Genomic DNA, 13,689 nt, shown 5'->3' on the forward strand with positions numbered 1-13,689 from the left:
TCATAGTCCAAAAATCATTTATTTTGGTTTGAGTCCAGTAATTCTCTTTACATTCGTGCAGAATTGATTTGGGAATAGTTTTCTTAGATGGATTAGCAGAGTTTATGTAGAAATTGTAGGACCTCCTATTTTGGATGCCCTGGCCCTCCATAATTTGTGATGAAATTTCTTTTGTTGAAATGTTATTGTCAGCTGCAATTTTCTCCATCTCTTTTTTAACCTCATCCCAGGAGTCCTTGTTTCTAAGCTTTTCTAGCAATGGTTTACTTTCATGTTGACATAACGTTGAAGAGTTCCCATTTTTCTTAAGCCTTGCTTGAACTACACCGATTGGATCATACTGCCAGAGACCCTCGTCACCAAAGTTAAAAACTGTCAAGAAATAATGTGCCACAATGAATGCTTTTCTCTCAAATGTGAACCCTCCACATGAGAAAGGCAAGGAAGGAAATATGCTCTTCTTTTGCTGACCATGGAAGTGCCTATCTGTGCTCTCCAATTGTCGTACATACTCTAATGCAAATACCCTCTCTGTCACATGTATTGGAAGTCTGTATGGTTTTACTGTCGATCCGTAAAACCTTCACACAGTGAATTCTTCCATGAAGAACCAGTCAGCCAATTCTATTTGACTTCCGAGTTAAATGCAATCTCTACAAGACATAGGCAACCTAGGCATTGGAGAGATTGTAATTTCATTATACATTGGTGCCAAAAAGAAGTATACAAAATGGTTGTAGTTCTTTCTGTTATCATGCATCCTTATCTTTGGGCTCCAATCATATATTGGACAGTCTGTTCTCTTCCCAGTCTTCTCATCAATCTTATAGCTCACAATTTGAAGCTTGTTGGTCTCAAATATTGCACGATACTTGGATAGAAGGAGATAGCACAAGTAGGATGAGAACCTAAATGTCTTACAGGAACCTTTTTTGATCATAAGTAATTGTTTTTGCATGGATTTTACAATGTGATCAATAAAATTATATCTTACTGGTTGACTTGCACAATGGATATTATAAATCATTTCAAGAAGGCTTGCACCCACTTCCCTATCATTTTCCAATCCCAGGCAAAATGACAGCAAGGAAATAGTATCCTCAACCCATGGAACAAAAATTTTAGAATCATAAGGAGGCTTATGATTCTGATCCAACACAATACTAGTACCAATCTTTATTAGACCTTTGATAAATGCATCTCTGCGACTTGGATCGAGACTCTCATAATTCCCTGCCAGCTTTTCAAGGTCAATTTGGACATTTGAATTTTGGGCTTCAAATCCTAGGTTCAACAAACGAGAAAATTCTCCCTCGTTTATGGATAGAATTTCCTCTTTTGTATTTTTATTGACAATTGCTTTTTTATCTTCATCATAATTTTCGGCGCAGACCATGAAAAAATCAGGGCAAGGGAATACTTTAGGTAACACCATGCTTCCCAATCCAACATCCCACGATGCGATTTTATTTGTTTTTTGTTGTAACATTGGGTTGAAAACAGTAAATTTTGCCCTGGATGCATCTGTCACCTTACTAGACAATGTATATCTAATATCTATGATACGCTTTTCACCATGGATAGCAGGGTCATAAATATCATGGTATTCATCAGTGAAACCTGGTGTTTTAACCAGTTCGGTTAGGTTAAGGTACATTTTGTTTTTCACTTGGCTTCTTGTTGAGCTACTGCTTCCCGTTTTCCCCATCACTACTATTGTTAATAATTCAAAATAATGCTAGGCAGCTAGATAAAAACCTGAAAATACTAACCCTCAAATTGGACCACAAGATTACCAAAAGCAAAAAAGGTGGGATGTAGGTGTTCTAGATTTTACCCGGAAATTGGAATTTCTATTTCACTAGATTGGCGCAGACAGTCTCTGTTGCAACTTGCATTCCTCAATCTAGTAGCTGTTTCTGAATCTCCCTCGATTTACAGGTTTATCCAAGAAATTAAAGACGATTATGATTTACGAGTCTCTTATTTTGAAAACTCTAAAAAGTAGAAAAGTAAAACCTAAAGGGCAAAATATCAAGAATCATGTTGTAATTTTATTAATTACTATTAATAACTATTCGATGCCGAAGGACAAAACATTCATTACTTCAGTATAAATTCCGAGGACATTAAGAATCATGTTGTAATTTTATTAATTATTATTAATAACTATTCAATGCCGAAGGACAAAATATTCAATACTTCAGTATAAGTTTTGAATTTCTGAGGACATTAAATGTAATACGTTCAATTCCGAGCGAAGTTCTCCCAAATGTGTTCACTTCCCACATTCGGGTTGAAATCCACCCTAAGTCGTTGATCTTTGCTCATCCAACGGACGAGGGACCAAGGTACCTGTTGTGACTTTACGGGTGTGTTTTTTAAGTCTGTTTAATAATTTTAAACTTTCGTCCGAAAAAGTGCTTTACAGACTTACTTATATTTAATTAAATTTAAAACGTTTCAATTTTGGGCGACGTTCTCCCAAATGTGTTCACTTCCCACATTCGGGCCGAAATCCACCCTAAGCCGTTGATCTTTGCTCATCCAACGGACGATGGTACCTATTGTCAGTTGTCATGGGTCCCATCACTTCTGCCAGTTTTCAGGCATGTCACCATACTCGTGTCACTTTTCCGGTTTGATTTTTAGTCTATTTAATCATTTTAAACCTCCACCCGAAAAAAAGCTTTTTAGACTTAATTGTATTTAATTACATTTAAAATGTCCAATTCCAGGCGAAGTTCTCCCAAATGTGTTCACTTCCCACATTCGGGCCGAAATCCACCCTAGCCGTTGATCTTTGTTCATCCAACGGTCGCGGGTCGATGGTACCTGTTTTAAGATGTAGTGGGTCCCATGACTTCTGCCATTTTTCTGGCACGTCACCATACTCGTGTCACTTTTCCGGTTTGATTTTTAGTCTATTTAATCATTTTAAAATTCTGCCCGAAAAAAGAGATTTTTAGACTTAATTATATTTAATTAAATTTAAAATGTCCAATTCTGGGTGAAGTTCTCAGAAAGGTGTTCGCTTCCCACATTCGGGCCGAAATCCACCCTAGCCATTGATCTTTGTTCATCCAATGGTCGATGGTACCTATTTTAAGATGTAGTGGGTCCCACGACTTCTGCCATTTTTCTGGCACGTCACCATACTCGTGTCACTTTTTCGGTTTGATTTTTAGTCTATTTAATCATTTTAAAATCCTGCCCGGAAAAGAGATTTTTAGAATTAATTATATTTAATTAAATTTAAAATGTCCAATTCCGGGCGAAGTTCTCAGAAAGGTGTTCGCTTCCCACATTCGGGCCGAAATCCACCCTAGCCGTTGATCTTTGTTCATCCAAGAGTCGATGGTACCTATTTTTCGATGAAGTGGGTCCCACGACTTCTGCCATTTTTTTTGGCACGTCACCATACTCGTGTTACTTGTCTGGTCTATTTTTAAAGTCTACTAAATCATTTTAAAATTCTGCCCGAAAAAGAGATTTATAGTCTATAGAGTCATAGACTATAAGTATAGACTTTCACTTAATTATATTTAATTAAATTTAAAATGTTCAATTCCGACCATTGGGCAATAGTTTGAGATAACTATTAAAAATAATGTTAATATTATTTGTAAAAATTTTAAATTCAAAAATAGTATTAAAGATGAAACTTGGTTTCTAGAATAAAACAAATAACTAAATAAAAATATAAATTTTGATATGCAATTTGAAAGGTAAAAGTTTAATATTAAAAAGAAAACATTCAATATTAAATCTAAAATATTAATTTAACGTTTAACAAAATTCTTTGAAAATATGTTTACGATATATCATTTTCAAAAATAGTTTAAAAATATATATATAATTTCAACATAAATTTAGTCTATTAATTTAAAAAAATGTGCAACTGCAGTCCTCAACTTGTTAAGGCGAGAAAATTTGGAAAGTACAAAATTACAAATGCCAAGGTAGCGATTAATTGTTGCACAAGGAGTTGTCTGCGGCATGCCGCACGAAAGGAGGAAGGGGAGGATGGCAAGAAATCTTTTTCCTGATCTCATGGCATTAATGTCTTATTCTCCACATTCATTACCCAGCCTATAAGAGTTAAGACAGAGGCAGATTTTTTTACCTTTTCATCTATGTACCACTTTTTGCTTTGAAGCAGCTGCAAGTGTAGAACAAATCTGTAGTTTGTAGTTCGTAGAATCATACCTTCTATAAGACAATGGAGGCCAATTTCACACTTCAAACAGACAAGAAGTTGGTGCCCTTTTTGGGCAAAGTATCTGATAAACAAATGCAAGGACTATTCAGGTTTAAGGAGGAGAAGTTGTGGGCTGCAGCTCGACTGATGCTTGCGGAGGAGGTGGCACATATCAGTCACCGGTATCGAACTAACATGGAGGTTTACTCTCTGATTATGGCGTGGGCCTGTGAATTCGAATTGGAGCTGGAAAAGGTAAAACTCATATTGGTCAAATTGATTGATGGGGAGTTTTTGATTAACCTGGATTCAATCTTGGAGTGGGTGGTGTCAGGAGTTGGCATTCGAATTATGGAAGGGGACGACCAGGAGGAATTTCTTCCTTTTATTCATGGCCCAGAGGATGAAATCAAATACCAATGTCGTAAACGAGCCCGAGTGGGGTGGGAAGCGATGAAACTCTTTGTTAAATTAACGAGGATGGATGAAGTCCTGAATGCTTTGCATGTGGTGGCAAGGATGGAGGTTGGTAGGGCATTGAGAGATAGGGCTAAAGAAGGAAGGGCCATACAGCTACTGGCAAGCTTGGAGGGTGACCCCAACTCGGGTTCCTAAACTGCATTCCAAAAATGAAAGCTGAAGCGGCAAAAGGGAAAGCCAAAGCATCGACCTCTGAGGAGGGAAGGGACTGGGAGGACCAAGGGGATAGTGAGACTGAGTGAGCGGCCTATCGGCAATGAACTAGTTTTTTTGTCTACTTGCTATAAGTTGTGGACAAATTTTGTATCTTGAAATGTTTCAATTAATTGAATGAAAAAACCTTGACCGATAAACTTTTGTATCTTGCAACTTTTGAAATTTTGTATTTTGAATGACTATATAGTAATAGTATATATTTATAAAATTATAATCAACCATAATCAATGTACAAATAATTAATGGAACGAATTGAATTTTTTTTTTTATAGCATTACATAAAAAGATCACAGTATTAAATTTATTTCCATTGTTTAACAAATAATTGAAATAACGTAGCTCATATACAAAAAGCATTTGAAAGAAATTAATTAATAAAAATGAAATAGAATTATAGAAAGCATTTTTATATCCATAAGAATGTAAGAGGCAAAGTGAAACAAACTGGAATTTGAAAAATTATCATTAAATTATTTATGCTTTTGAAATTTACAATTTTTTCGTCAGAGACTTGAGTCCCCCAAAAACTTAAAAGCCAAAATGAGTGAGCCTCTGGCACTCAGCCTGTTAAGGTTCAAGGACATAGGAAAAAAAAACTACAGGTAGTGGAATTGTTTACAATTTTTCCCTATGAATCTGGCCCTCCTTCCATGTAGAATTCTTCAGACAGCATAAGCTGAGAGAATTCTTCAAGCCACATGTAAATTGGAAAGTCGTCTAGGAGGAACCTTTTGCGGAGGAAGTCCCTACCAATCTGCACCCATTTTTTGTGATGCATCAACTTCTCCGCATTCAGGTTTAGGAGAAACGGTTGCCTGGCCACTGGCAGTGTTTGGTCAGGGAGGAGAAGCTTGGATAAATCACTCGCCCAAGGGATCCCCACCCCTACTTCTGCAAGAACGACAAGAGTAATGTCGTCTCTGAGGAAGTCTTCCTTAAAAACCTTCCTCAACAGCATCAGCATATCCATCTTGTCTCCTCCCAAGTCTAGAAGAGACGCTAAGAAGCGGGATGTAAGGTCCGTGTTAACACAGTACCTATTTTCGTTTCGTAGAAATTCTCTGCCCAACACCATCCGCACAACTTCATTGGTGAAGGACCCAACCTCCTTGCAGACTAATTGGAGGGTTGGGTCTCTAATGGAGCCTAGAAAGGCCCTCTGGTCCTCTGCAGAAATGCTTCTCAAGCGGATGGGAGTGTCCATCCTGAGAAAACAGATTAACAAATTAAACAACCTGAGTAGTGAGCCTATAAACCTAAAATACCGTGAGCTCTGACGATTTATCTACTAAATGGCAAAGGCTAATTGAAGATGAAAGAAGCAGAGATCGTATATAAATTGTTGAAGCTATTGATTGTAATAATTACTTCTTTAACAGTATTAACTGCTATAAAAAAATTTAAATCTTTCATATCTCTGCAAATCTTTCCCATAAATGCACGAGTGTGCGAAATTGGAAACAGCTATGAACCAGTACCAAATTGGCAAGTATCACATTGGAAGTCATGGGGACAGAGTGGATTGCCATAAGTGAAAAGATATATATTAAATGAACAAAATTATCGATCATGATTCGTGACATTTGATACGTGTCTATTGAATCCAATTCCATTCCGGGCACTTTCTGGTGAGCTATGTTCTCTTCAGAAAATTGGGCCGAAATAAAACTTCAGCCATTGATATACGATCATCGAATGGTTTAAAATCATTGATAGATTTTAGGTATGTGTCACCCTTTACGTGTCAAAGAGGCCGCGCTTATTGATACATCGTGTAGAGTCTGGACTCAATGTATTATGTGATGTGATGTATTGATGTGATGTGATGTGATGTGATGTGCCTTGTCTATTAATGGCAATGAATTTATGAAATCGCCAATGAATTATATATTATACCATAAATAACAAAATATTCGCCAAAACATTTAAATAATTTTCAAGCAGTGGATAAAAATCGCTAATACATTTAAATAATTTTCAAGCGGTGGATAAAAATCGCCAATACATTTAAATAATTTTTCCTTCGGAGTAAAAATTTTCGCTCATACAATTATATATTTGTTCCTTTTAACAATAATTATTCGCCTCCCACAATAAATATTTTCCCCATAGAACAAGGTATTATTCGCCAGAAATTTATGACATTTTTGCACACTAGAAAAAAAATGGCCAATACAAAATAATTTTTTCGTCATTTAAAAAAAAAATTTCGCCATCGATATGAAAATTTCCCCCCGAAAATAATGTCTAATTTGCTAGGATTTTACACAGTTTCCTGGGGGGGGGGGTGTTTCTTAAAGTTATCCCTGAGATGAACCACTCGGAAGAGCTGATTTTAGGTAATAAGAGTGATGGTGTGCAGACTAGGAGAAGACTTGCATGGAATGATGAACAAGTCAACTTCTGCCTCATGACTAAAGTAGAACCTAAAACATTCAATGAGGCCAGCAAAAGTCAGAAATGGATAGATGCCATGGAAGAAGAGTTGCAATAGATTGAGAAGAACAAGACTTAGGAATTAGTCCCTAGACCGGAAGACAAGAACATCATTGGCACCAAATGGGTCTACCAGAATAAGATGAATGAAGAAGGTAAAATTGTTAGGCATAAAGCTAGACTTGTGTGCAAGGGTTACTCTCAAGTAGAGGACATTGATTTTGAAGAAACATTTACACTGGTAGCTAGATTAGAAGCAAGTAGAATGTTTCTAGCCTTTTCTGCCTATAAGGGTTATAAAGTATATCAAATGGATGTAATTTTTGCCTTCCTCAATGGAAATTTGGAAGAAGTGTACATGGAGAAATTGGAAGGGATTCTGTTACATGATGATGAAACCTTTGTGTGTCGGTTGAAGAAAGCTCTGTATGGTTTAAATCAAGCTCCTAGAGCATGGTATTCAAGGCTAGATTTGTACCTGAAGGAGAAAGGATTCAAAAAGGGGAGTGTTGATGACAATTTATACATCAAGAAAGATGGAAACCACATGATCATTGTGGTTGTGTATGTAGATGACATTATTTTTGGAGGCAACAAGGACACCCTTTGCAAAGATTTTGTTGATCAGATGCAGTTAGAATTTGAGATGTAAATGCTTGGAGAATTGACATACTTCCTTGGTTTGCATATATCATGACAAGATAAGGGAATCTTTATCTCACAAACCAAGTATGCAAAGGATATGTTGAAGAAATTTCAAATGGACTGCAAACCGGTGAGTACCCCCATGGTGACCAGAAGCAAATTAAGAAAGAATGATGAATCACTAGTGGTGGATTAGACATTGTATAGATCCATGATAGGCAGCTTATTGTATCTTACTACTTCTAGACCAGATATAGTGCAGGCAGTGTGTATGGTGGCTAGATTTCAAGTTGCACCTAAGCAATCACATATGAATGTCGTAAGAATTTTTTTTCGGTACTTGCAAGGAACACTCAGTTATGGATTGTGGTACCCAAAACAAGGGGAATTCCTCTTGGAAGCATATATTGATGTTGATTGGGCAGGTTGCATTGATGACTGGAAGAGCACAAGTGGTGGTGCATTCTTCCTAGGTGACCAGTTGGTCTCATGGCATAGCAAGAAGCAGGATTTAGACTTCCTATCAACTACTGAATCATAATACATTGTTACTGTTGCATGTTGCTCTAATGTGATTTGGATGAAGCAAACCCTCAAGGACATATAGGTGGACATCTCTAATCATATTCCCATTCAGTGTGATAATTAAAGTGCCATCAACATATCAAAGAATCCGGTGATGCATTCTAGGACAAAGCATATAGCCATCAAGTATCATTTTATCATAGAGAAGGTTGAAGAATATGAAGTAAAGATGGACTATGGACTATGTCCCTACATGAGAACAAGTGGCAGACATTTTCACCAAACCATTATCGATAAGAACTTTTGAGTACTTAAGACATGAGTTGGGAGTTGTGTCACCTGCCTTATGCACCTAGGTTAGTACAAAGCTAAATGGTTCAGGGGGAGTTCATAGCAGCATAGTTCACGATTGTATGTCTCAGTACCGACTGTAATCTCTAATAGAGAATTTGCCTAAGGGGGAGATAGGTATGAATCAAAGGGGGAGTATAAATTACCTTGAACCTTTGTCATTGTGTCAAAGGGTGAGAAATTCATTGGTGAGTAAGAGTGGAAGTCTTGCAGTAAGTTGACATCAATGCCAAAGGGGGAGATTGTTGGCATTATTGACATTAAGTTGTCATTGATGTCAACTGGTTTGGCATGGTCACCGTGAGTAAGAAGTGGTGACTGGTATAGGATAAGTAAGACATGATGATGTCAATCCATATGTATGTAAGCAGATTGAACGTGAGTTACTGATACACATGAAATGCATCATCTACTAGTAAAGCAGGACCACCGACAAGACAAAGCAAGCAAGCAAGAGAAGAACTGAAGGATGTAAACCGATATACTTAGAGAATATTAATGTTGTCGATAAATAGACTGAGAAGTAGGACCAACATGTTTGATGAAAGGCCAAGTTGATCCATCGACAAAGAAGAGGTATGTAGGAATGAAGGCCCACTGATGGAGTTAGGTCATACTGGTAAGGTGAGTTGAACCGGTAGTCAATCTTGGCCAATGAAGAATGTCAAACTGACATAGCAAACCAAGAAAAGGTGGATGTTGACAAAGATGACAGCTGGAAGCCAGGTGGTGATAATACACAGATCGGTGAAGTGTGCATCGATGTAATAGTCAGCAAGCAGGTCAACTTTTATGAAGAACCCACAAGTCATGGAGGATGCCAAAATATTACGGCTTGAGGAAGACAAGCTGGCAAGTGATTGAACGTATCTTGCAATAGATTTGATCCTTGTACTCATTTGCTGAAAGAAAAATTCAAGCAATTAATGGCATGTGATAGAGAAATGCAAAAAAGCATGGTACAAACCTCCAGATATAGAAAACGCACATTGGAATGTGAGGCGTTGGTGGTGCTGATCAATGACATGAAGATCATCTCTCTAAAAAATCAGATCGAATCAACTCCTATATGGATCGAGTTGGTGAATGAAAAACCTAACATGACACTATTTGAATGTTGTTTTGGCGGGAACCCTAGATGATAAATATGTGAGCTCGAGACAGAAATGATGCAGAGGCCTCCGGTACACCTAAGGACAAGTCCAAAAGGTTAGGGTTTGATCCTTAGAATGAAAAAAATTGACCCTATAAGGAAGGAATCCACATCTTAAGGTTCAAAACTACTCTCCACTACTCAAGCCTAACACCTACTCAATATGAGTAAAAGGCTTTAACTTCTCAAACATGCCTCACCGGTGACTCCTTCTCTTAGGGATTTTGGAATTGGTCCATTAATGACATCTAAGAACTATTCCAAGTATTGGTTTTGGAATTAGGCATCAATTCATTGTACTTACTTTGGAAACCTACCCCTTAGGCTAGTAACCCTTCTATACCGACATTTTGGCTTTAACTCCAAAATATTCCACACACATAGACAAAGTACTCACCATTCTAGATACCCTTTTGGAAGTTACACTCAACCCCAAATTTGTTTGGTAAGGTCTGCAACCTAAAGGTCTGAACCCCTTAGAAGCCTAAAGACTTAATTAGGGCGACTAGGCCTAATTTACAAAGCAACCCCCTTTACCGGTGTCCCAATTAAAAATAAAAATTTATGAGCATGTGGGAAATGGATAATAACCTCTAATTCCAGGGTTACACACTTGGAATCCACCGCTATCATATTTTTGGATGACTGTCCTAAATTTGTCTAAGGTAGTCACATAGAGATGCCTACCTAGATTCGCTTCAAGCACTTCACAACCAAATCTTCCCAGAAAAAACCCATGAAAACATTAATTTAAACTGACCAATATTGCATTCCACCAAAGGAAATAACTTCTAGAGGTAGGAGATGCAAGATATGGCCATTATTTGGCGAAACCCTAGTCAAACCCTGGTTTCCCGGGTTATAGTCAGAAAAATAAGGGTTTCTCACTACATAGAAATAATCAAAGCCTCATGCCACCGCCAAGTCAAAGCTATTTCATTTATCCATCTACTCCATGAATGGTGTTGTCGAATTCAAATCTGATCAAGGACGTACAATCTTTGCAAACTCATAATTTCTGGGAAAACTTCAGTATTTCAGTGTTTTATTGCTTCATCAATTCAAACCACAACAACCACAACCTTGGGAATAATTTCCACAAGGTTTATATAACTCTCCAATGGTTTCCAACCAAGTTTGGAGGAGGTTGGAGCCGTTGAAAGGCTTCCCCCAACCACATTTTGAAAAGTTGCACTTTTGTACTCAAAAGTTGCATTTTGAAAAGTTGCAATTTTGCACAAAATGTTGTCAAACTCTCTAAGGTTGGGATCCACACACTTGGATCAACCAAACACTCCTAAAACATCCTAAAATCCTAAAAAACACAAAAACAAACATTCTACTACCCCTATTGACCATATTGTCCGAATTGGCTTATCAAATTGCCTAATCAGTGACATTGGTTTACATGGTGGGGTCTTTATTAAATACATGAAACTTGCATAAACACAAGACTTACAAAAATGATCCTAACATCCTAATCTTCATTATCAGTTGCATGATTTTCTTGTTGAAGAGGTGCTCCTGCACCATACTCCCCGAGAAAAGAGATCTCAAGCCCACTTGAGATCAGAGTTTGGAGATTTGCACGATGGTTGGAAATTTGTTTATCTATCATCCAAACTGCTTCAAAATCTGGTTTGTCCTGCCAAATCACCAAATACTCTATGTAATACTTGTTCCTTGTCCTCTTTGTGATTCTAGTGCCTAGAATCTTGCTCAACTTTGGTGATTCATGCCTTGGAATATCATTGTCTGTTGTAACCTGCATTGGTTCCTCCACTTCATTGCCATCACCTTTGAAAAGTGTAAGATCACACACATTGAAAATGGATGACAATCCAAGATCAGGAGGAAGTTGGATTTCATAAGCATTCTATCCACATTTCTTTAAAATCTGACATAGTCCAATCTTCCTCTACATGAGCTTGGTGTATTTGCCTTTTGGGAGTCTCTCCTTCTTCAAATGTATCCATACTAAATCCCCAACATCAAACTGTACATCTCTCTTTTTCTTATCAGCAAGAGCCTTGTACTTTTCTGTAGATTGTTGGAGATGAGAATTTACTTGATCATGTACCTCCTTTATGGTTGTTGCAAAAGCTTCACCATCTGCACTAATGCCTTCTTCCTTAGGTAACTCCCTCAACTCCAATACATCTGTTGGGTGGATTCCATACACAATTTGGAAAGGAGACTTCCTGGTACTCCTATTTATGGTGTTATTGTATGAGAATTATGCCTGTGACAGAATGTTGTCCCATTTCTCTCCATGTTGTCTTGTCAAGCATCTTAATAGGTTTCCCAAAGACCTATTGACAACTTCAGTTTGCCCATTCATTTGGGGATGGTAGGCTGATGACAAAGCTAGGTTAGTTCCCAACTTCTTCCAAAGAGTCCTCCAAAAGTGACCTATGAACTTCGCATCCCTGTCTGAAACTATTTTTAGTGGCAATCCATGTATCCAAACTATTTCTTTGAAAAACAAATCTGCAACATATGAAGCATCACAAGAGGTTTTAAATGGCAAGAAATGAGCCATTTTGCTAAATCTGTCCACCACTACAAAAACACTATCAAAACCTCTCCTTGTCCTAGGCAGACCCAATACAAAATCCATGCTTATGCTCTCCCATGGCTTAGAAGGAATGGGTAAGGGTTGGTACAAGCCTACATTGGTGGATTCCCCTTTGGCTTTTTGACAGATTACACATGTCTCTACAAACTTCCTTACATCTACCTTCAACTTAGGCAAGTAGTAATGTCTTTTCACAAGGTCAAGGGTCTTGTCAAGACCAAAATGACCTACCATAGCTCCACAATGTTTCTCCCTAATGATATTTAGTCTCATTGAACATTTAGGTATACATAACTGTCCACCTTTAAATAGCAATCCATCTTGTATCAGAAATTCAGAAAATTCAACATGATACTGGTCACCAAAAGTTTCACATACCTTGTAGATCTCTCTAAAGTCTTCATCCACATCATACATGTTCTTCAAGGAGTCAATGCCAACACTTTCCATCTTGACTTGATTGATGGTTAAGACCCTCCTGCTCAAGGCATATGCAACTTTGTTCTTGACCCCCTTTTTGTGCTTGAGATTGAAGGTGAAAGCTTGTAGGGTTTCTACCCACTTCATGTGCTGGTGGTTTAACTTCTCTTGACTGTTTATGAAACTGAGTGCCTGATTATTAGTAAAAATTATGAACTCCTTAGACAATAAATAGTGCCTCCATTTCTTCAATGACTAGACTAAAGCATACATCTCCAAGTCATAAGATGAGTATCTCCTCTTGGCATCATTTAGATTTTCACTAAAAAAAGCAATAGGCCTTCCTTCCTGATTGAGTACTGCTCCAATAGCCATGTGGATTGCATCACATTCTACCTAAAATATCTTATTGAAGTCTGGTAGGGAAAGGATTGGTTGTTCTGCAACCTTCTTCTTCAAAGTTTCAAATGAATCATCTGCCTCTTTGGTCCAACTAAACCTACACTTTTGTCCTCCTTTTATGGTGTCAAGAATAGGTGCACAAACATGACTAAATCCTCTTATAAAATTCCTATAAAAAGTTGCTAAACCATGGAAACTTTGGACATCATTCATAGTCTTAGGTGAAGGCCAAGACAATATGGCACTTACCTTTTCCTGGTCCATTTTCAACTCACCTTGGGA

Source organism: Cryptomeria japonica, chromosome 8 (assembly GCF_030272615.1).
Source record: "Cryptomeria japonica chromosome 8, Sugi_1.0, whole genome shotgun sequence".
NCBI lineage: Eukaryota > Viridiplantae > Streptophyta > Pinopsida > Cupressales > Cupressaceae > Cryptomeria > Cryptomeria japonica.